Source organism: Coregonus clupeaformis, chromosome 30, assembly GCF_020615455.1.
Source record: "Coregonus clupeaformis isolate EN_2021a chromosome 30, ASM2061545v1, whole genome shotgun sequence".
Classification (NCBI taxonomy): domain Eukaryota; kingdom Metazoa; phylum Chordata; class Actinopteri; order Salmoniformes; family Salmonidae; genus Coregonus; species Coregonus clupeaformis.
The window spans coordinates 12,017,470-12,044,110 of NC_059221.1; positions in this window are offsets into that span (position 1 = coordinate 12,017,470).

A 26,641-nucleotide genomic window follows, 5' to 3' on the forward strand; every position below is an offset into this window, starting at 1 on the left:
CACTTGGTTTCTTTTCTCTTTGAAAACATAGGCAGTAAAGTGTATGGTAGTGGCAAAGTTTCAGGCGCATTGTTGGTAGCATTTCATGAAACTTTATAGACAAGCTATGGAGAGAGAAGAAAGCTTTCTATGGTTTCTTGCTTTTTTCTTTCTTTAAAAAAAAAAAATCTTACTGGCAACTGTGATGATTAAAATGGCAGAGAGAGAATGATTATCTATGGTTACAACGTAAATTATATTCAATTCAATTAGCAGCACAATGATGCACATTGCCTTGTTGCACCCACACAATGACTATCTCTATATTATTTTATAGTTTGAAGATGCCAATTGCGTTTCAGCGTTGGGATGTTTTTAAGACATCCATGTACGTTGTTAATGTGTAGAGGGACATATGGGACATGTGACACAGAAGGCTGGGAAATCTGAACGATCCATGTCATGCAGGCATGCAGCTCTGGGGCCACAGAAACAGGTCCTGCCACACTTACAAAGGTTACCCATGTTATATTTAGATTTAATGGCCTTCTGTTTCAAATACCAATTCATAGGAGAATTCTGACGTGGGTTAGGCAATGGCAAAATGCTATGGAGGAGTTTTCTAAAGCTGAGGCCAGTGGTGTAAAGTATGTACAGTAAGTAAAAATACTTTAAAGTACTACTTCAATCGATCTTTTGGGGTATCTGTACTTTACTATTTATATTTTTGACAACTTTTACTCCACTACATTTCTAAAGAAAATAATGTACTTTTTACTCCATACATTTTTTCCTGACACCCAAAAGTACTCCTTACATTTCGAATGCTTAGCAGGACAGGAAAATTGTCCAATTCACTTACTTATCAAGAGAACATCCCTGGTCATCCCTACTGCCTCTGATCTGGCGGACTAACTAAACACAAATGCTTCGTTTGTAAATTATTGCCTAAGTGTTGGAGTGTGCCCCTGGCTATCCGTAAATTTAAAAAACAAAAATATGGTGCCGTCTGGTTTGCTTAATATAAGGAATATGAAATGATTTATACTTTTACTTTTGATACTTAAGTATATTTAAAACCAAATACCTTTAGACTACTCAAGTAGTATTTTACTGGGTGACTTTCACATTTACTTGAGTCATTTTCTATTAACGTAACTTTACTTTTACTCAAGTATAACAATTGGGTACTTTTTCCACCACTGGCTGAGGCTGATATCATCAAGTCCGTTTGTGTGTGTGTGCATGTGTGAGAGTGTTTGCAATAATTAAAGACAGGGGTGAGCTAATCTAATCCACTAGCTACTATGAACAAGACTCACCCTTACACTCCCTCTGAGTGCCTCCACTCATCCTCCAAGCTCAATTGATTGAGTTGTATTAAGTTCTACAAATAACAATTTTTATTTGAAACTTCACACCACAAGTCACTGACATTAATTTACAAAAATGCTTACTTAATGAACATGATTTCCTGGAATAATATCATGCATTTATTTACTGTGGTCAGCTACAAATTGCATGAATGTATTCATTATTTCAGACAGACATCTTTCTATGGATTCTCTCTCATGACCCAAAGACTGAACAATGACTTTCAGAACTTAGCTAACTAATTTTAGCCAGCTCAGCCTATTGAAAACTTTCTGCCAGCTATTCCTGACAACGCTGCATGACGGCAGGAATAATATCATGCAGTGCATTCACAAGGTGTTTGGTAAGTCAGATAGAGAGAGACAGACAGGCAGACAGACAGAGAGAACAGAGTGTGTATGCCTTCAATTACAAGCAAATACAACCAGCATCGGTCAGTTTTTATTACTCCACAGTATTAGTCACTATAGTACTAGCACATACTAGCTACAATGGTTGCTTGCTTATATTTTGCACACGGAATAGGGGTTGTCAATGGGATTTTGTATTCTATTATAAACAATTACAAACATCCCAGCAAACTGGGAGCATTTCCAGAACATTAGCAAAGATTCCCATTAAGTTCTAGTTAGGGTTTTATCTAACATTAGGATCAGAGAATGTTTTTGATTAAATCTATCTATTTATCAAAATCTAAATTGTTTTAGATGAAATTTCCTTGGAATGTTTTCCTAACATTCACCAAAATGTTGTGCACAACATCTGTAACAACTACCACAGAACATTCCCCCAAAATGTGTATGTTTGTATAAAACATTCGCAAGATGTTGCAAGAACGTTTGTATAACACATTTAATCTGTTCTTTAAAGGTTCCCAGAATGTTTCATTAGGTTGTGGGAACATTCTGGTGGGAACACAATGTTCCCACGACCTAATGAAACATTCTGGGAACCTTTAAAGAACTGATTAAACGTGTTCTAGGAACATTCTTGCAATGTCAGGTGAATGTTTTATACAAACATTCTATAATTATCACCACGACTGGACAGTTTTTGTGTTATGAGAACATTTGCCGCGACCCAACAAATGTTCTGGTAACCTTCACAGAACCAATTTTGATTAAAAAATAATTGCCCTCATACTAACCCTCCCATCCGAATGGTTTGGAGTAGACCTACATACTACAGAAGAAAACCTTGGATGTGTTCCAAACGTCACCCTGTTCCCTACATGGTCAAAAGTAGTGCACTATAAATGGAATAGGGTGCCATTTGGGACACAGCATCTTCATCACTACAATAATCAACACTCTACCTCACCATGACTGATTGTATCAGGCCAGAGAGGACTTCTGGGAAATTGATCAGAAATTGATTTCATTCTTAAAAAGACAATTCATATCTATGCAATCTAACAGATTAATAGATCCCTCTGCTCCGCATGGGAAATCAATGTTGGTCAAGAGAAGGAACGCAGGCAACCAGTGAGAAGCAATATCCAGGGATATGGTAGTATCTTACACACACGCACACACACACACGCGCGCTAGTGAGAGCATCCTGTGACACTGTGTGAGAGAGAGTGATGAAGAAAGGGATGAGAGAGAGATGAAAGGAGCCTGCAGGGGTAATAAAGCAAGAGGCCACACTGAGCCCAGCGGAGCCATGATGGGAGAGGCAATACTGTGTCAGGATGAAGAAAGAGGAGAGCGAGAGGGAGGTAGCGCTAAAGGGAAGAGAGAGGTGGGTATAAACAAGAGACAGGCATCACTATATATGACGGATGATGGGTTGGGTGTGGGTTGCAGCATCCACAATATTGGATGGACTGGGACAGTAGGGCGATAAGGGTAACTATCAAAATAAATGAAACACTTGAGTAAATGATGGATACAAAGTACAGTGCATTCGGAAAGTATTCAGACCCCTTCCCTTTTCCACACTTTATTACGTTACAGCCTTATTCTAAAATGGATTAAATTAATTATTTCCCTCAATCTACACACATTACCCCATTACATTAATGACAATGCGAAAACTGGTTTTTATAATTTCTTTTGCTAATTTATCACAAATAATAAACAGAAATACCCTATTTACATAAGTTTTCAGACCCTTTGCTATGAGACTCGAAATTGAGCTCAGGTGCATCCTGTTTCCATTGATCCTCCTTGAGCTGTTTCTACAACTTGATTGGAGTCCACCTGTGGTCAATTCAATTGATTGGACATATTTTGGAAAGACACACCTTTCTATATAAGGTCCCACAGTTGACACTGCATGTCAGAGCAAAAACCAAACCATGAGGTCGAAGGAGTTGTCCGTAGAGCTCAGAGAGAGGATTGTGTCGAGGCACAGATCTGGGGAAGGGTACCAAAAAAGCTCTGCAGCATTGAAGGTCCCCAAGAACACAGTGGCCTCCATCATTCTTAAATGGAAGAAGTTTGGAACCACGAAGACTCTTCCTAGAGCTGGCCGCCCGGCCATACTGAGCAATCAAGGGAGAAGGGCCTTGGTCAGGGAGGTGATCAAGAACCCAATGGTCACTCTGACAGAGCTCCAGAGTTCCTCTGTGGAGATGGGAGAACCTTCCAGGAGGACAACCATCTCTGCAGCACTCCACCAATCAGGCCTTTATTGTAGAGTGGCTAGACGGAAGCCACTCCTCAGTAAAAGGCACATGACAGCCCGCTTGGAGTTTGCCAAAAGGCACCTAAAGACTCTCAGACCATGGGAAACAAGATCACGTTTGGAGGAAACCTGCCACCATCCCTACGGTGAAGCATGGTGGAGGCAGCATCATGCTGTGGGGATGTTTTTCAGCGGCAGGGACTGGGAGACTAGTCAGGATCGAGGGAAAAGATGAACGCAGCAAAGTACAGAGAGATCCTTGATGAAAACCTGCTCCAGAGCACGCAGGACCTCAGATTGGGGTGAAGGTTCACCTTCCAACAGGACAACAACAGGTCAACGACCCTAAGCACACAGCCAAGACAACGCATTAGTGGCTTCGGGACAAGTCTCTGAATGTCCTTGAGTGGCCCAGCCAGAGCCCGGACTTGAACCCGATCTAACCTCTCTGGAGAGACCTGAAAATAGCTGTGCAGCAACGCTCCCCTTCCAACCTGACAGAGCTTGAGAGGATCTACAGAGAAGAATGGGAGAAACTCCCCAAATACAGGTGTGCCAAGCTTGTAGTGTCATACCCAAGAAGACTTGAGGCTGTAATCTCTGCCAAAGGTGCTTCAACAAAGTAAAGGGTCTGAATACTTATGTAAATGTGATATTTCAGCTTTCTATTTTTAATAAATTAGCAAAGATTTCTAAAAAACTGTTTTTACTTTGTCATAATGGGGTATTGTGTGTAGATTGATGAGGGGAAAAAACAATTTAATCCATTTTAGAATAAGGCTGTAACGTAACAAAATGTGGAAAAAGTCAAGGGGTCTGAATATTGAAACTGTATATTGAAAGCAGGTGCTGGTTCCTCAGTTAATTAAGCAATTAACATCCCATCATGCTTAGGGTCATGTATAAAAATGGCTGAGTTACCCATTATTTTGGAACTTTGAAACTTGAACTTACTTTGAAAGAGTGGTCTCAAAGGAGCATAGGGGGTTCAACCCAATTGAACACTTACTGGAGAATCTGGAGCGGTGCCTGAGACAGCGTTTTCCACCACTATAAAAAAAACACCAAATGATGAACATTTTCATCGAAGAATGGTGTCGCATCCCTCCGATAGAGTTCCTGACACTTGTAAAATCTATGCCAAGGTGCATTGAAGCTGTTCTGGCCCAACGACCTATTAATTCACTTTATGTTGGTGTTTCCTTCATTTTGTCAGAAAAGCAGAAACCCCAGTGAAAGCTGCCTCTTGTTTAACTAATCCCATCTATGTCTCCAATGACAAAGTAAGCACAAACAATGGCCTCTTTCAAGAGCTGCATGGTTTCCTCACCAATACACCAATAAAGTCATATATCGGTATGTGACTTTTCTCTAACGTTGAGTCCAACGATAAAAATATGTTGGCACATAATGGAATCAGAGATTCGTCCCATATTAATAAATACAATAAACTGTAGCTATGCATAGACAGAGGTACAAAACACAGACAGTCGAATGATTTCTCCTCTTGTTCAGTTTTATTTGTTTCTTTCCCTTTTTCTTCCTCTTTGAGCACTTTTCTGACCAACAGAAAGGAGAAGATGAATGCTTCAGCTCCCTCTCCTCCTCCTTCAATCCGCATCTCACATTAAACTTGTAATAGCCTTCTACCCTGGAAGGCATGATTCCAATTCAAGCGGCCATGTTATATGAATGAGATTTGAAGAAATGCCAATATTTATGCACATACATTCCCCTTCTGTCCGTCTCTCACACCATGGTGCCTATTTCAGCTCAGGGGGAAGAGCAGCTGCCTCTGATAAATCAAATTACACCGGTAATATAGGAAAGAGGAAAAACACACACACGCAAGCATGCACACACACACACCACACACACAGGCATGCAAACAAATAAAATAATGCAATACCAGCAATTGTGTTCCACACTAATGAAATGACATTTGTGTGTCATAGAAAATACAGCCTATATCTTATTATGCAGTGGTATATATTGAAATGGTCTATTCTAGATGTTATGGAGAATAGCTTCAGTAGAGCAGCACTGCTCTCACACACACACACACACACACACACTCTTTCTCTCTCTTTTTCTCTTCCTCGCTCTCAGTTAAAAAACAAAGGTCATAGCCTATATAAAGGGCTGAACTAGGCCTGTGTGTATTCACGATCCCCAGGAGGTCTGGAGAGAGAGGTAGAGAGGCGTCTCTGAAGGACACTTTCCCTCCTTCTCCTCGACCTTAATTCAATCTATCTGACAGTCTCTCAGTGGCCTAATGGCCCAGTCTCTGCTGCTCTGCTCTGCTCCCTCAGCCTAGTCCAGCCTCATTCCCAGTAATCTCCACATAATTGAGTTCCCAATCAGCCATCCATCAAGAATTAATCTGTTCCACCAGGGCAGTGAGACGGACTAGGAGACTTACTGCATACATATACTGTATACTGGGCTGGGATCAGAGACAGAGACAGAGAACCACATATACTGACCAGAGCCAGAGCAGAGAGACACACTACAGACATATATACTGGTCTGGACTGGGCAACATTGGAGCCTGCAGTCTGATGGAAGACTTCCTTTATTACTTCCTGGATCTCAAACTAAAGCACTCTCAGGGTGTGTCACATAGCACCCTATAGTGCACTACTACCATAGGGCTCTGGTCAACAGTAGTGCACCTGTATATAGGGAATAGGGTGCCTTTTGGGACACAGACACACTGTTTCCTCTGAGCAGGCCTCTCCCTCCCCTGGCCCTGCTGTAGTTGTAACATGGATGGTACGTATGATGGTTGGTGGATGTGGTGCACACTGCACACAGTTTTTTATTGTTGTATACTACTGTTGTGTAGTAATGAAATATCAATAGAAGCATGGAAAACGCAACAAAGTTTGGGGAATAAAAGAAAAATTTCCGCACTCTCTATCTTCCTCTGTTTCTCACTTTCTATCGGTATTGTAAACTGTCAAAAGCCAGCCACACAGCAATCCAGTATTTTAACACACACACACACACACCATGGCTGACCCCGGCACACATTCCCCAACCTTACACACACACACCCACACCCCTGCACACACATCTCCCAACGCCCACCCACACAAGCCCATTCTCTTTTCAATTGCTGCTGCATGCCAAGCCATCAATTAGCACTAAGACCATGTTTCTCCAAGGTTAAACTGTACAGCTGTCTCAATGATTTTCAATTATACAGCCAAGAAGCCCCCGACACCCAGCACAGCCAACTCTCTGGCTCACACACACTCCCTGGCTGGATGGCCTTACAGGGTCAACTATAATACGCAACACCTCCATGGATAATTGTATTTTACCACCTTCCTTCCTCCCTCTTCCTTCTACAGCTCCGCTCTGCCTTTACAAAGTGATTTTATCTCTATTTTCAATTTACGATCTCAGTCAGTTGCACCTGGGGTGGAATCTCCCTCCCTTCCATTCCAGTCTGCTCTGTGTCATCCCTTGCCATATTTGCTAAATGAATACAGTGCATTTTCAGACAATTGCAGAAAAGGCTAAAATGGTGAGACTGAGAACAAAGTATATACCCGGACCCAAAAAATAAAAAATAAAGGAATTTCAACAGCTAAATGCATGAATTTGGTGCACTTTGAGATGAGATTAGATCACCTTCCCACTGCAGACACTGCCAGTACTCAATTACAGTAGCTACTGTCATACTCTCTACTCTGGAACACTCTCTACTCACTACTCTGGAACACTCTCTACTCTGGAACACTCTCTACTCTGGAACACTCTCTACTCTGGAACACTCTCTACTCACTACTCTGGAACACTCTCTACTCTGGAACACTCTCTACTCTGGAACACTCTCTACTCTGGAACACTCTCTACTCACTACTCTGGAACACTCTCTACTCTGGAACACTCTCTACTCTGGAACACTCTCTACTCTGGAACACTCTCTACTCTGGAACACTCTCTACTCTGGAACACTCTCTACTCACTACTCTGGAACACTCTCTACTCTGGAACACTCTCTACTCTGGAACACTCTCTACTCTGGAACACTCTCTACTCACTACTCTGGAACACTCTCTACTCTGGAACACTCTCTACTCTGGAACACTCTCTACTCTGGAACACTCTCTACTCTGGAACACTCTCTACTCACTACTCTGGAACACTCTCTACTCTGGAACACTCTCTACTCTGGAACACTCTCTACTCTGGAACACTCTCTACTCTGGAACACTCTCTACTCTCTACTCTGGAACACTCTCTACTCTGGAACACTCTCTACTCTGGAACACTCTCTACTCTGGAACACTCTCTACTCTGGAACACTCTCTACTCTGGAACACTCTCTCCTCTGGAACATTCTCTACTCTGGAACACTCTCTACTCTGGAACACTCTCTACTCACTACCCTGGAACACTCTCTACTCTGGAACACTCTCTACTCTGGAACACTCACTACTCTGGAACACTCTCTACTCTGGAACACTCTCTACTCTGGAACACTCTCTACTCTGGAACACTCTCTACTCTGGAACACTCTCTACTCTGGAACACTCACTACTCTGGAACACTCACTACTCTGGAACACTCTCTACTCTGGAACACTCTCTACTCACTACCCTGGAACACTCTCTACTCTGGAACACTCTCTACTCTGGAACACTCACTACTCTGGAACACTCACTACTCTGGAACACTCTCTACTCTGGAACACTCTCTACCATGGAACACTCTCTACTCTGGAACACTCTCTCACTCTGGAACACTCTCTACTCTGGAACACTCTCTACTCTGGAACACTCTCTACTCTGGAACACTCTCTACTCTGGAACACTCACTACTCTGGAACACTCACTACTCTGGAACACTCTCTACTCTGGAACACTCTCTACTCTGGAACACTCTCTACTCACTACTCTGGAACACTCTCTACTCTGGAACACTCTCTACTCTGGAACACTCTCTACTCTGGAACACTCTCTACTCACTACTCTGGAACACTCTCTACTCTGGAACACTCTCTACTCTGGAACACTCTCTACTCTGGAACACTCTCTACTCTGGAACACTCTCTACTCACTACTCTGGAACACTCTCTACTCTGGAACACTCTCTACTCTGGAACACTCTCTACTCTGGAACACTCTCTACTCTGGAACACTCTCTACTCTCTACTCTGGAACACTCTCTACTCTGGAACACTCTCTACTCTGGAACACTCTCTACTCTGGAACACTCTCTACTCTGGAACACTCTCTACTCTGGAACACTCTCTCCTCTGGAACATTCTCTACTCTGGAACACTCTCTACTCTGGAACACTCTCTACTCACTACCCTGGAACACTCTCTACTCTGGAACACTCTCTACTCTGGAACACTCACTACTCTGGAACACTCTCTACTCTGGAACACTCTCTACTCTGGAACACTCTCTACTCTGGAACACTCTCTACTCTGGAACACTCTCTACTCTGGAACACTCACTACTCTGGAACACTCACTACTCTGGAACACTCTCTACTCTGGAACACTCTCTACTCACTACCCTGGAACACTCTCTACTCTGGAACACTCTCTACTCTGGAACACTCACTACTCTGGAACACTCACTACTCTGGAACACTCTCTACTCTGGAACACTCTCTACCATGGAACACTCTCTACTCTGGAACACTCTCTCACTCTGGAACACTCTCTACTCTGGAACACTCTCTACTCTGGAACACTCTCTACTCTGGAACACTCTCTACTCTGGAACACTCACTACTCTGGAACACTCACTACTCTGGAACACTCTCTACTCTGGAACACTCTCTACTCTGGAACACTCACTACTCTGGAACACTCTCTACTCTGGAACACTCTCTACTCTGGAACTCTCTCTACTCTGGAACACTCTCTACTCTGGAACACACACATCTCAAATCAAATCAAATTTTAATTGTCACATGCTTCGTAAACAACAGGTATGGACTATCAGTGAAATGCCCTTCCCAACAATTCAGAACACAATAACAAATAAATAACAATAATAACAATAGAGCAAATAAATAGTAACACAAGGAATAAATGAACAATGAGCCATGAGCCATGATAGCTTGGCTATATACATGGGGTATCAGTACCGAGTCGTTTGAGGTAGATATGTACATATAGGTAGGGGTAAAGTGACTAGGCAACAGTATAGATAATAGACAAGGTAAGGGTAGGTAACAACACATCTGCCACACTGATCCTCAACACGGGGGCCCCTCAGGGGTGCGTGCTCAGTCCCCTCCTGTACTCTCTGTTCACCCATGACTGCATGGCCAGGCACGACTCCAACACCATCATTAAGTTTGCCGACGACACAACAGTGGTAGGCCTGATCACCGACAACGATGAGACAGCCTATAGGGAGGAGGTCAGAGATCTGGCCGTGTGGTGCCAGGACAACAACCTCTCCCTCAACGTGACCAAGACAAAGGAGATGATTGTGGACTACAGGAAAAAAAAGAGGACTGAGCACGCCCCCATTCTCATCGACGGGCTGTAGTGGAACAGGTTGAGAGCTTCAAGTTCCCTTGGTGTCCACATCACCAACGAACTATCATGGTCCAAGCACACCAAGACAGTCGTGAAGAGGGCACGACAAAGCCTATTCCCCCTCAGGAGACTAAAAAGATTTGGCATGGGTCCTCAGATCCTCAAAAAATTCTACAGCTGCACCATCGAGAGCATCCTGACTGGTTGCATCACCGCCTGGTATGGCAACTGCTTGGCCTCTGACCGCAAGGCACTACAGAGGGTAGTGCGTACGGCCCAGTACATCACTGGGGCAAAGCTCCCTGCCATCCAAGACCTCTATACCAGGCGGTGTCAGAGGAAGGCCCTCAAAATTGTCAAAGACTCCAGCCACCCTAGTCATAGACTGTTCTCTCTGCTACCGCACGGCAAGCGGTACCGGAGTGCCAAGTCTAGGTCCAAAAGACTTCTCAACAGCTTCTACCCACAAGCCATAAGACTCCTGAACAGCTAATCATGGCTACCCGGACTATTTGCACTGCCCCCACCCCATCCTTTTTACGCTGCTGCTACTCTGTTAAGTATTTATGCATAGTCACTTTAACTCTACCCACATGTACATATTACCTCAACTACCTCAACTAGTCGGTGCCCCCGCACATTGACTCTGCACCGTTACCCCCCTGTATATATAGCCTCCCTACTGTCACTTTATTTTACTTCTGCTCTTTGTTTTTCTCAACACTTTTTTTTTGTTGTTGTTTTATTCTTACTTTTTTTGTTTAAAATAAACGCACTGTTGGTTAAGGGCTGTAAGTAAGCATTTCACTGTAATGTCTGCACTTGTTGTATTCGCGCATGTGACCAATAAAATTTGATTTGATTTGATTTGACAGTAGCAGCAGCGTATGTGATGAGTATGAAAGTGTGTAAGTGTCTGTGTGGCGAATGTGTGCCTGTGTTGTGTGTGTGTGTGTGTGTGTGTATGTGTTGGAGTGTTAGTGTAAGTGTATGGGTAGAGTCCAGTATGTGTGCATTGAGTCAAAAAGAGTTTGTCCGGGTAGCTATTTGGTTAACTATTTAGCAGTCATATGGCTTGAGGGTAAAAGCTGTTCCGGTTCCTGCTTGCAGAGAGAACAGCCACTTGGGTGGCTGGAGTCTTTGACAATTTTTAGGGCCCTTTTTTTTTTTTTTTTTACCTTTATTTAACTAGGCAAGTCAGTTAAGAACAAATTCTTATTTACAATGACAGCCTACACTGGCCAAACCCAGACAACGCTGGGCCAATTGTGCGCCGCCCTACGGGACTCCCAATCACAGCCGGTTGTGATACAGCCTGAAATCGAACCAGGGGGTCTGTAGTGACGCCTCAAGCACTGAGATGCAGTGCCTTAGACCGCTGTGCCACTCAGGAGCCTTCCTCTGACACTGCCTGGATTAGAGGTCCTGAATGGAGGGAGTTCGACCCCGGTGATGTACTGGGCCGTACGCACTACCCTCTGTAGCGCCTTGCAGTCGGATGCCGAGCAGTTGCCATACCAAGCGGTGATGCTCTCAATGATGCTCTCAATGGTGCAGCAGTAGAACTTAAGGATCTGAGGGCCCATGCCTAATCTTTTCAGCCTCCTGAGGCGGAAGAGGCGTCGTGCCCTCTTCACGACTGTATTGGTGTGTTTGGACCATGACACACACTCGCTGTGCAGTAATTAGAATCCATAGAGCAGCTTTAAGTGATACAGTCTGTGTGCTCACCCCTCCTCTGCCTCTCTACCTTGCTTTCTCTGTGTCTTGTCTGTTGCTGTCTGTGTCTTGTCTGTTGCTGCCTCAGGTACTTGTTTTTTACTGTCTCCTATCCTCTTCTGTTATGGCCTGTTCTGTTCTTCTGGTGTCCATTTACATTTACATTTTAGTCATTTAGCAGACGCTCTTATCCAGAGCGACTTACAGTTAGTGAGTGCATACATTTTCATACTGGCCCCCCGGCTCTTGTTTTGTGATCCAAAACGGTCAATTGGATACTGGGGTAGCTTAACTTGTTTTGGGCCTGTGTCTGGCTCACGTACAGCATCCTCTTCCCTACCACTTGCCCCTGCATGCTGGCCTATTCTATGCTGGTCTGTTCTAAGTGCTCTACTGGCCTGCTGTTCTCATCTGTCCTCCTTGGCTCATCTGCAAGGTAGCAAGGTAGAGGTGCAACATGTCATTAGTTTTAAAGTGACTTTATACTGACAAGACCAGGGCAACTAAACTGTAAATAATAATTCAAGTATAATATAAATATAATATGCCATTTAGCAGACGCTTTTATCCAAAGCGACTTACAGTCATGCGTGCATACATTATTTATTTTTTTGTGTATGGGTGGTCCCGGGGATCGAACCCACTACCTTGGCGTTACAAGCGCCGTGCTCTACCAGCTGAGCTACAGAGGACCTCAAGTGTCCGCATAACAGAGCAACACAACTCCAAAGATGACAGATAAGAAGCTACATTGCCCCTAGGATATATGAATATACAGAGTCATGAGCCCAAAAAATTACCCATAGAATGGAATAAGTTTTAAGCCCTCTATAATTAATTTCATTTCGTCAGTTCTACCAGCTAATGTGAGATTTCTTTAGATCACATAACTTAAGGGCCTATGTATTTTCCCCTATCTTTCTGGCTGCCCTCCCCCTTCGCTTCTAGGTTCAAGTTCATTTATTTACAGTGCATTCGAAAAGTATTCAGACCCCTTCCCTCTCTCCACATTTTGTTAAGTTACAGCCTTATCCTAAAATGGATTAAATAAAAAAATATCCTCATCAATCTACACACAATACCCCATAATGGCAAAGCGAAAACAGGTTATATAATTTTTTGCAAATGTATTAAAAATAAAAAAACAGAAATACCTTATTTACATAAGTATTCAGACAATTTACTCAGTACTTTGTTGAAAATGTGGTCAGAATACCTCATTTTAAACAGGGTTAAATATCTAATTGTAGTAAAGTTCAGCAGTCCCCAGGGGGGCACTGTGTCACTGTCAGAAGATATGTGCCTCAGTCAGAAAAACGTTCTCTCATGTCTTCGGTCTCAGCTAGCTAGCCAGCCAGTAGCTACCGAAGCTACTCAGCAAAGCTAGCTACAGAAACAAAAACCATCAAATACACTTGCTGGAAATAAACACTTTCCTAATATCTTCCATTACTTATATCAACATCCTTAGCTTGTCCATTCACTAAATGTACTGTTAAATAACTGGCTGACATTCAATATCTTAAGGATGCTGAGTGCTAACACTAGCTTATTAGCATTAGCCAACTCATGCTGAGGGAGACAAGCTAGTTAGCTACCATCAACCCTGCAGAAACCTGTGGCTAACTCTGCTGCTGCTGCTGAGCTTAGACTTTCTGGCTGTTCTGCCCCCCCTCCTCATTCACTGCTGCCTGCTCCTGCTCAAACTGCTCACTTTTGTTGCCCCTCTTTAGGAAGAAGTTCTGAATATCCATATTTGCTCTGTTCTATGCTGCAGACTGACTGAGTGACAGGCGTTTTGCAGAGTGATGACATTGACATCTAACCAGTGCTGTAGGGGTGGGGTCAAGGGACGTGAGCGGTCCACTTGTGAAATCTCAACCAATCACAGCAGGCACCGCATCACTCCAGGGGCTTCTAGCAGTGCCTGCTACTGCCTAGTGGAGTATATTGTATTGTGTATTTTGTTCATATTTTTTTTTCATAGTGCAAGTGATGTGTGGTTATGGAAACTCATATCAGACTGAAATTATTATTATAAAAAACATTTGACCATCAAAAGGTTTGGGGGTGAACCAAAAACAGCCGGGGCCAAAGTCCCGGAAGCCCTAATGATGCCACTGGTTGGGATGAAGGCAGGACTCTAAAACGTCTGCTCCCAAATTACTGGAATGGCATGTAGAGAGAGCGAGAGAGAGCCTGTGTGTGTGTGTGAGAGAGAGTGTGTCCTTCCAAATTACTGGAATGGCTCTGTTATCACATTCCCTGTGTCTCTGTCCCTTTACCCTTGAGCCAGCCTGAATGGATAGCTTGTTTAAGTCTCCATTACATCACATTACAGCCACACACACACACTCACAGTACACTCCCCAGATAATAAATCACATAATGAAAATATAAATCAATCCCAATAAGCGACTTCAAGTTCAATGTAAGAGGGTGGGACAATGGTTTATCCCCACAGAGATGGGCAATACTAGGCCTAATAGCCCCATTCAGTTGGGCCTATATTAAGGCTTGCACACATCGCACCGAATGTGGATCTAGCGTTCGTTCTGTGTTTTCAGTGGTGGAAAAAGTACCCAATTGTGATACTTGAGTAAAAGTATAGATACGTTAATAGAAAATGACTCAAGTAAAAGTTAGTCACCCAGTAAAATACTACTTGAGTAAAAGTCTTGAAAATATACTTAAGTACAGTGGGGAAAAAAAGTATTTAGTCAGCCACCAATTGTGCAAGTTCTCCCACTTAAAAAGATGAGAGAGGCCTGTAATTTTCATCATAGGTACACGTCAACTATGACAGACAAAATGAGAAAAAAAAATCCAGAAAATCACATTGTAGGATTTTTTATGAATTTATTTGCAAACTATGGTGGAAAATAAGTATTTGGTCAATAACAAAAGTTTCTCAATACTTTGTTATATACCCTTTGTTGGCAATGACACAGGTCAAACGTTTTCTGTAAGTCTTCACAAGGTTTTCACACACTGTTGCTGGTATTTTGGCCCATTCCTCCATGCAGATCTCCTCTAGAGCAGTGATGTTTTGGGGCTGTCGCTGGGCAACACGGACTTTCAACTCCCTCCAAAGATTTTCTATGGGGTTGAGATCTGGAGACTGGCTAGGCCACTCTAGGACCTTGAAACGCTTCTTACGTAGCCACTCCTTCGTTGCCCGGGCGGTGTGTTTGGGATCATTGTCATGCTGAAAGACCCAGCCACGTTTCATCTTCAATGCCCTTGCTGATGGAAGGAGGTTTTCACTCAAAATCTCACAATACATGGCCCCATTCATTCTTTCCTTTACACTGATCAGTCGTCCTGGTCCCTTTGCAGAAAAACAGCCCCAAAGCATGATGTTTCCACCCCCATGCTTCACAGTAGGTATGGTGTTCTTTGGATGCAACTCAGCATTCTTTGTTCTCCAAACACGACGAGTTGAGTTTTTACCAAAAAGTTCTATTTTGGTTTCATCTGACCATATGACATTCTCCCAATCCTCTTCTGGATCATCCAAATGCACTCTAGCAAACTTCAGACGGGCCTGGACATGTACTGGCTTAAGCAGGGGGACACGTCTGGCACTACAGGATTTGATTCCCTGGCGGCGTAGTGTGTTACTGATGGTAGGCTTTGTTACTTTGGTCCCAGCTCTCTGCAGGTCATTCACTAGGTCCCCCCGTGTGGTTCTAGGATTTTTGCTCACCGTTCTTGTGATCATTTTGACCCCACGAGGTGAGATCTTGCGTGGAGCCCCAGATCGAGGGAGATTATCAGTGGTCTTGTATGTCTTCCATTTCCTAAGAATTGCTCCCACAGTTGATTTCTTCAAACCAAGCTGCTTACCTATTGCAGATTCAGTCTTTCCAGCCTGGTGCAGGTCTACAATTTTGTTTCTGGTGTCCTTTGACAGCTCTTTGGTCTTGGCCATAGTGGAGTTTGGAGTGTGACTGTTTGAGGTTGTGGACAGGTGTCTTTTATACTGATAACAAGTTCAAACAGGTGCCATTAATACAGGTAACGAGTGAAGGACAGAGGAGCCTCTTAAAGAAGAAGTTACAGGTCTGTGAGAGCCAGAAATCTTGCTTGTTTGTAGGTGACCAAATACTTATTTTCCACCATAATTTGCAAATAAATTCATAAAAAATCCTACAATGTGATTTTCTGGATTTTTTTCTTCTCCATTTGTCTGTCATAGTTGACGTGTACCTATAATGAAAATTACAGGCCTCTCTCATCTTTTTAAGTGGGAGAACTTGCACAATTGGTGGCTGACTAAATACTTTTTTCCCCCACTGTATCAAAAGTAAAAGTAAAAGTACAAATCATTTCAAATTCCTTATAGTAAGCAAAGCAGACGGCACCATTTTCTTGTTTTTAAAATGTACAGACAGCCAGGGGCACACTCCAACACTCAGACATAATTTACAAATTATGTATTTGTGTTTAGTGAGTCCACCAGATCAGAGGCAGTAGGGATGACCACGTGTTCTCTTGATAAGTGCGTGAATTGGACCATTTTCCTGTCCTCCTAAGCATTCAAAATGTAATGAGTACTTTTGGGTGTCAGGGAAAATGAATGGAGTAAAAAGTACATATGTAGTGAAGTAAAAGTAAAAATTGTCAAAAAAATAAATAGTAAAGTAAAGTAGACACCCCAAAAAACTACTTAAGTAGTACTTTCAAGTATTTTTACTTAAGTACTTTACACCACTGTGTGTTTTAGGGACCACCCACTGTAGAAGTCTGACTGCTGACATTTTACACCCAATTCTACATGTAAAATCGATGCGCATTCGGTTTGCAAATTACGTTGAGGTAGTAAGTACTCTCGGCCAGCAAGGAGAGACACCAACGCGATTGGTGTCTCTCCCCTTATTAATGCATCCCAAATGGCACCCTAGTCCCTATATATGGTCCTCTGTAGCTCAGCTGGTAGAGCACGCCGCTTGTAACGCCAAGGTAGTGGGTTCGATCCCCGGGACCACCCATACACAAAAAAAAAAACAAAAAAAAAATGTATGCACGTACGACTGTAGGTTGCTTTGGATAAAAGTGTCTGCTAAATGGCATATTATATTATTTATATATATACGGCACTACTTTTAACCAGAACATAGGACTCTGATCAAAAGCAGTGCACTATATAGGGAATAGGGTGCCATTTGGGACACACCCATAAGGCTACAGGATCTCCATTCCACCTCCGGGTTTATACATCAATGACTGTATATGAAGTGTTACACAGAGAGAGAGGAAGGAAGAACATGTGAAGCTGTGCTGTGACATAACTAGGAATGGGTGTGTCATCATCACAGTCAATGTTCAAAGCCATTTCCCTCATACTTCTACAGTACCACGCAATGACATTGTGCTACGTGATGGTAAAGGCCACACATATTCTGCCAAGCACTATCAGGAAAACAATATGTTTCTCCATACATGTATGACACTGTTATAATGTCAAGGCACACCCACACCACACCCACTAATCTAATCTGTTAGCGCTCCATTCTGAAGCTGCTGTCAGACTGTCAGGACTATATGATGCTGCTGTGACATTGTGTGTTGGATGTAATGGTTTTTTTATGAGTGAAAGAGACTCAGCGTCTATTCATTGGCTACTGCTGCTGTCACAAATACAGCAAATAATCTAAACAAAACCTAACTACAGCCACTAGAGGAATGTCCAGTGCCGGTCTGTGGACAGAAGCATGAGAGGAGTGACCTAACTGCTCTAAATAGTTGCTTTCTTTCAAAATGCTTGACTTACCTTGCCCTGCTAATGGAACCACTGGAACGTAATTGACCCAAAAGTGTAATCCCGCCCACTTATTATGATAATAATGATCTACTAAATTTTTGTGATTGGTCAAGCATGATTTTGTGTCACTGGCCTACACACAATACCCCATAATGTCAAAGTGGAATTATATTTGTATATATTTTTAAAAACAAATTAATACAATATGAAAAGATGAAATGTCTTGAGTCAATAAGTATTCAGCACCTTTCTTATAACTAAACATTTGCATAACAAGTCACATAATAAGATGCATGGACTCACTCTGTGTGCAATAATAGTGTTTAACTAGATTTTTAAATGACTACCTCATCTCTGTACCGCACACATACAATTATCTGTAAGGTCCCTCAGTCGAGCAGTGAATTTCAAACACATATTCAACCACAAAGATAAGGGAGGTTTTCCAATGCCTCACAAAGAAGGGCACGTATTGGCAGATGGGTAAAAAATTATTAAAAAGCAGACATTGAATATCCTTTTGAGCATGGGGAAGTTATTAATTACACTTCGGATGTTTTATTAATACACCCAGTCACTACAAAGATACAGGCGTCCTTGCTAACTCAGTTACCGGAGAGGAAGGAAACTGCTCAGGGATTTCACCACGAGGCCAATGGTGACTTTAAAACAGTTACAGATTTTAATGGCTGTGATAGGAGAAAACTGAGGTTGGATCAACAACATTGTAGTTACTCCACAATACTAACCTAAATGACAGAGTGAAAAGAAGGAAGCCTGTACAGAAGAAAATATCCCAAAACATGCATCCTGAAGTCAAATGTGGCAAAGAAATGAACTTCATGTCCTGAATAAAAAGTGTTATGTTTGGGGCAAATCCAACACAACACATCACGGAGTACCACTTTTCATATTTTCAAGCATGGCGGTGGCTGCATCATGTTATGGGTATGCTTGTCATAGACAAGTCCTAGGGATTTTGTTTTAGATAAAAATAAACAAAATAAAGCTAAGCACAAGCAAAATCCTAGAGGAATATCTGGTTCAGTCTGCTTTCCAACATACACTGGGAGACAAATTCACCTTTCAGCAGGACAATAACCCAAAACACAAGACCAAATATACATTGAGTATACCAAACATTAGGAACAACTTCCCCCTCAGAACAGCCTCAATTCTTTGGGGCATGGACTCTACAAGGTGTCGAAAGCTTTCCACTGGGATGCTGGCCCATGTTGACTCCAATGCTTCCCACAGTTGTGTCAAGTGTCATCAATAAGGGATCATAGCTTTCACCTGGATTCAACTGGTCAGTCTATATCATGGAAATAGCAGGTGTCCTTAATGTTTTGTATACTTGGTAAGCAACTCCAGTGTACACTAAGACGAAATGTAATGTTCCTGAGTAGCCTAGTTACAGTTTTGACTTAAATCGGCTTCAAAATCTATGGCAAGACTTGAAAATGGCTTTCTAGCAATGATCAACAACTAACTTGACAAAGCTTGAAGAATTTTTTTAAGAATAATGTGCAAATATTGTACATCCAGGTGTGCAAAGGTCTTAGAGACTTACCCAGAAAGAGTCGCATCTGTAGTCGCTGCCAAAGCTGATTCTAACATGTATTGACTCAGGGCTGTAAATACGTATGTAAATGAGAAATGTCTGTATTTCATTTTCAATACATTTGCAAACCTTTCTAAAAAAAATGTTTTCACTTTGTTATTATGGGGCATTATGTGTAGAAGAAAAAAAAAACAATTTAATCAATTTTGTGGAATAAGTCAAGGGGTATGAAAACTTTCTGAATACACCGTATGTCTCGTGACACAGGGTGACATGGGGAAGAAATTGCTCAGTGCAATCCTACTCCAAACATTTTGTGACCGGGGCCAACATGGAAAGGTGATGTAGAGAGTCATGAGGATACCTATTGACACCTGTGGGTATTTTACATACGGGAGAGCACGCAGGAAGTCAGGAACATACACACACGTATGGGAACATACTATATACGTACTGTACTCATGGGAACACACACGCACACGCACAGGAACATACTTAGTCCACACATACATGCACAAGAACATACTTAGTCCACACATACACACATGGGGACATACTGTACATACAGATGTTCTCCTTGAAATATACTATGACATTTTACAGGAAAATAAACAATTTTAATTAGATCTACAGTTCTTGAACAATTTTGACATTTGAGCATTGTGAAACATTTTAGTGAGACTTTCACTGGCTAATCCACTTTGCTACACAGTTTACACCGTTTCTATGCCGACGTTTCACGAGGCTGCCTGACCAATCACATTCAATGATCATTTACAGCTTTGCTGTTGTCCTCAGTTCATGGTGTGTGTGTGTGTGTGTTTATGCTCCTGTGCGTGCCATCGTGTGTGTCCTCTCCTCAGCAGTTCATGTGTGGTGCTGTACTTGTCCATGGGGTAGTATTGATCAGGGTCCTGCTGAAACTTGTGACTAAAGCTTAAGTCTGTCCCAAGAGAAGAAATCACAGTATTGCCCCTTTGCTTATCAATAAGGAAGTGTGTGTGTGTGTGTGTGTTAATCAATAAGGGTAATGACAAATCATGGCCCCACCTCGACAGAGGCTGCATCCCAAATGGTACCCTATTCCCTACACAGTGCATTATTTTTGACTAGAGTCCTATGGGAATAGGGTACCATTTCGGACACACCCAGAGTCCTACTGGCAGGAGTCCAGCATTGGCTACTCATGGATTGGCTTGATCTTTCTTAGTGGGAACCTACTCTTTACTATGTAAATGAGAAAAGATAAATGCAGTCACAATCTAGAGACTAAGCAGGATTTCTATTGAATGGTGTCAGGGAAAAAAGGCGAAACACCTAATAATAAAATCTCTAAAACCTCTACATTCTGTTGAGTGAGTTTCACTTCACAATGAGCCTGTTTGGACTTGACTATGATTTAGGTATCTCCATTGAGAAACTGTGACAGTGTATGTGTACTGTATCTCTGTCAAGCCTGGAAGGACTAAGTGAGGAGATCAGATTTAATCATTGTGAGTCCACAGAGATCTAGAGATGTGCTGAGCTGGTGCTTTAGGACGGACAGACAGACAGACAGACAGACAGACAGACAGACAGACAGACAGACAGACATAGCAGAGGCAGCAATATGTCCTATCCTAGCCTGCATGGCCTGGGCTGGGCTCTAGGCTATCTGGGCTCTCTGGTCTCTCTCTGGCAAAACTGGTTGCAATGATGTCATGTCATTCTGTCAATTTACCTAAATAGACAAAACAAATTCAAAGAGGGAAAAGACATAAGGTAGTAGAGAGACTCAGTAGTTATTTTCCTAGAAAGATAGTGGGTCGGGAGGAGGGAGGCCCAGCCAGTGAAATATTATCTGTGGTGTCTCATAAAAGCCAATCAAATGTCTCCAGGTTTCTCTTTCCACCCTGATGATTCCTGTTGGGTCTCCACTTCATTAAGTGGATGGAGAACAACACAATGAAGAGGTTGACTCGTAAAGCAGGGCCTGGCTGATTAACTCATACTCACGCGTGCACGCACTAACGCAGGTAAAATCACTCACTCACGCACGCGCACGTACACACATGCACAGAAACACAGGGTTTACTAGTACCAATTCATTATGACAGAGTTTAGGGCTTATGGTCTTCCCTTGGATCAACTCATTTAAACTGCAATAGGATCCCCACACCACACGCTTAAGTATGGTGACAGTGACACATTCAATCCCGCCTTGCACACTCTTGCCTGCATCTAGCCAATCATCGTAGTTACTAGATCTAACGCATTAGTAAACCCGCTAAAATCATGCAGTACAGTATACAGTCAGCAAGGAGTTTAGCAGTTACACCGGCAGGCCCCAGTGGCAATAAATTAATACAACCAAAACCTTACCGGGTGTTGAGTAGGCTAAACTAGCTAGCTGCATTCGCTAGCTAAGTGAAAGTGAAAGTGAACAAAAAATAAAACGAAATATAGCTAGCTCTCTCTCTCTCTTGCTTCTCCTTAATTTTTTAAGAAATGCATTTGTTAAACTGTTCAACTATTGTCTTTCTCTCTCGGGGTCAACTACTCACCACATGTTATGCATTGCAGTGCTAGCTAGCTGTAGCTTATGCTTTCAGTACTAGATTAATTCTCTGATCCTTTGATTGGGTGGACAACATGTCAGTTCATGTTGCAAGAGATCTGATAAGTTGGAGGATGTCCTCCGGAAGTTGTCATAATTACTGTGTAAGTCTATGGAAGGGGGTGAGAACAATGAGTCTCCTAGGTTTTGCAGTCAATGTACCCGGAGGAGGATGGAAACTAGCTGTCCTCCGGCTACACCATGGTGCTACCCTACAGAGTGCTGTTGAGGCTACTGTAGACTTTCATTGCAAACAGTGTGTCTTAATAATTTATTTGGTGATGTGAATATATTTAGTATAGTTTTATCTAAAAAGGATAATTTTTTTAATGTTTCACAATTTTTATGAAATTCACTGAGGACAATGGTCCTCCCCTTCCTCCTCTGAGGAGCCTCCACTGACACACTCTCTTGGACAAAACACATTCTCTTAAAAAATGACGTATGCAGACTGATTGCCTAAATCAGTCACATGCAGCAGTGTGTTGCCCAAGTGGCGAGGTAACAGCACAGCGTGGACACACACACACTGAGTGCATGCAGAAATGTAACTGTGTCTGTCACAACTCACACCCACCCACCCTGTGTACAATGTTTTATCAGAATGCTAACAGAATGTAGGCCAAGCATGGAACACATGGAAAAAGCTTGGCTAGATCAACCTGCTACAGACCGACAGACAGAGTCTGAAATAGAACTCTGTTCCCTTTTTACGGCACTACTTTTGACCATGGCTCATAGGGGTCTGGAAAAAAGTATTGCACTATATAGGGAATAGGTTGCCATTTGGAACGCAGGATCCAAAGTAGCAGCCACATAGCATTGCCTGGCTACAGGATTAGAAGATGGTTTACAGATCAACAAGACAAGTCACGCAGGTATTAAAATAACTACAGTGACGTACAGTAGCTGGTGCCTTTGCTCTTTATCGCACGACAACATTACAGCATTATCTATCTGAAGTCTGGACCACAGAAACACAACACATCGAACACTTGGATTTAAATCTTAGGCATTGTTCCAAATTAGTTTGTGTGCCCTTACAAAAAGAACCCGTCATATTTGCATAATCGCATTTTCACATGTGGAATAGCTGTTTTCACATGTTGAGCTTAAATTTCACATGTGAAACCATATTTTCACATATATTAACACCACCTTTGCAGTTTCACATGTAAATATGTTTGTAAACAAAGTAAATGTAAACAAACACTGTATAGCCTAAAAACATAGTTAAAATTATAATTTTGATATTACGGATGGTCAGTCCTTGAATAGAGAGTGGTTGCTTTTCTTGAGCCCCATCCCTCAGCTTTTTACCAAAACTGTGGCAGGGAGTACACTTTGTTAATGTTTCATTTAAACCGGCAATCAGCAGTTGAAACAATAACAAAGCATTCTCCCTACCCCTTTCGGTAAAAAGCTTATTATTATCATGTCCACGTGTACGAAAAACATGTTTTTTTCAAAGTAATTTTGTAAGGGTGAGACATGACTGTAAACTGTCTGTAAACAAAAACAATGGACTGTCTTTCTCTCTCAATGTAATCCAATGCTTACTGGAATCAATTGGTGTGTTTTTTTCACAAGACAAATTGTGTGGTTTTGGTGAAGGGGGGGAAAGTCAGCATCATAAAGTCTTGTGAATGTTATTTTTCATTTACGGGAAGAAAGAGAGAGGCAGTCCGGGCAGTGCAGAGCAAGGCAGTATAAATGGGCCTCCCGCTCCCAGCCTCCAACCCTACCTCCCCTCCAATCCTGTTATTGTGGGGATTTGTTCTGCTAGCCCTATAATAGATTACTCCTCGAGGAAAGAGAATGTACTTGATTAGCTAGACAGCAATTTAATGGGATTGTCAGAGCAGGCAGCGATAAATCAGCTTTTGTGATTAAATGGGATCTCCAGTAAAAGTTGTACGTCTGTCTCCAAATCAATAACTATTGAATATTCTCCATTTGTTCCTATGTAGTGGAGGAGAGTGAGAAAAACCCCAGAGAGAAACAAACCCAACATTTCCGACAAGCTAATGATCTCCGCCAGGCGCCGGTGGTGCGTTGCGGCTTTCTTGTTCTACAGGGAGGGAGGGAGGAGAGAGAGCGGGTAGGGGAGACACACAGACTGGAGGCAGAGATATGAGAAAGGGAATGATAGAGAAAGAGTTAAAAAGAGAGAGAGAGACAGAGAAAGAGAGAAAAGGGGCAAAAACATTTGTGTTTGAGATATGGAGTGCAGCATTGAGGGAGAATTGGAGAATTGGAATAGTAAAGCAAAGCCACATTTAATTAAAAACAATATTTATTTCCATGAACCGATGCAGTCAAATAATTATATTGGCACCCTTGCACTTTACTGGTTGAAGGGCTATTTTGTTCATATAGGTCACTGCAACTTACCACTGGTGAGATAAATTACACAATAAAAAAGAATCATTGCCTCTAACCAAATTAATTAGAATTTTGAATAATTTAGTCCTGTCCATTTTATTTATCTGAAGTGAAAAATCTCACTTTCAGCTTTGATATTTATTTCTTGGTCCTGTGCAGTTGTAAATTAAACAAAAACGTGTAAACACCTAAAGTTGTTTCAATTTCAACTTATTCTAGGATAAATAGTGAATCATGCAAGGGTGCCAATACATTTGACCGCATCTGTTATTGGTCTGATATAATTTCCTGCTGCCTCTACAGCAGTATAATGGACAGCCATAGCTCTGCTACTGTGAGTGAATGCATATGAGTGTTTCTTAGACTGAGTGGAGCAGCAGAGAAATACACCATTAGATTGTTACGAGGTGTCTCTCTCAATGTGATTTAACACTAGTGGGAAGCAGACCTTGCTTGGTCTATTAGAGAGAAATGAAACTGGACTGTGGACTGGAGGCTAGAGGCCAAATACTGCCAGCTAACCTACAGCCCATGACCCCACGCAATGATGGAGTGCTGCCCTGTTCAATTAGCCAGTGCTTCCCACTGATTGGCTCATAGAGACTGAGAGACCAACGCCCAGGCAGTGGACTGAACACACATTCTACAATATATTGGATCTTCCCACTAAATAGATTTAGACTTTTCATTTTGCAGAGGTCATCACAAGGTTATGGCAGAAATAACAATGGACTTGTATATAATCAGATGCCATATCAATACATACTGTGGCTACATGCAGTGAACCGTGTAAGTCAACAGAGATATTGCAGGTTAGCCTATTCAGTGTCACTTTAGAAAGAATCTTTCATGTTAAATGTTAACTAATAATCTTCCAGAGCCAATTGAAACCATATACTTTTTAGTGAAAGTGTAATGGTTGTATGTGTGATTTGAAGGTCAGTAGGCTGTACACTGTGTAGGTGTGGTATACAACTGCATGGATATGGTCTGCTATGTGTCCTCTGCTGCTGTGTCTCACTACTCTACAGATCAAACAGACAGACAGAGACAGACAGACAGACAGAGAGAGAGAGAGAGCAGGGCTATAATGAAGCCTGGTAGGAGGCTCAGAGGTTCCAGGTCCCACTGGTCTCCTGCTCTACATTCCTGCTGCTTTGATACTGGGGGGTTCCCCCATGTCTGTCCATTATCATCATCATCATCATCCTAGCCACCACACACACACGCACACATGCATGCACACCCACACACCGCCCTTTCCTCCCCCAATTCAGAGGAATTCAGTATCTCTGGACAGTGTTCCATTTCTCACAGGCCACATCCTTGATAGCTTAATGGCCCCTGGCTGAGGAGAACATGGAGCTGGGATAGACAGGGGCTGCATCCCAAATGGCACCTTATTCCATTTATAGCGCACTATGTAGGAAATAGGGTGTCATTTGGGATGCAGTTACAGAGGGAGAACCAGGGAGCCAAAGTCCTCTTCTATATTAAACACAATTAAAACCCAGGGAATGTTGAGTTTAGCTATGATGTGTTTGTCAGATGATGTTACAAAAAAAGCCACGGTGGGTCTGTTGAAGGGGACAGTGGCTTTCTTTCAACACTATCCATGAGTGCATAGCACTTTCAGAGAGGGCTTTAGAAGCAAATTAAAGTGGATAAAACACTTTTATCTCAATTAAGTTTAAAGCCAAAGAATGTTGGATTATGGTGTTTTTGTCAGATGATGTTACACAGACCATGGTGTCGGTGTGTTGGAGGTTAGAGGTCAGAGGACACTGAGATATGATGGATAGAAGGTCCATCAGTCTGTCTGCCCTCTTCGGTTTACCTGGCAATACAACCCTTTCTCTCTGTTAGGTACAAGAGGTTTATTTTGGCTACAGAGGAGCAAGACCTTACTTTTCATAGGCTGTAGTGGTGCAACACAAGGCCAACAGACAGAAAAGGGTCCTCTGCCTCAAACGTTAGAGAAAAACAAAAACACAGAGAGTCAATGCATTGCATGCATGCTGCAAACAATGTTTCAATGCATTCTGTTACTCTGAAATGTACACAAGAGTGGACCCGGATCCAATTCAATCTCTCACTTTCTATTCA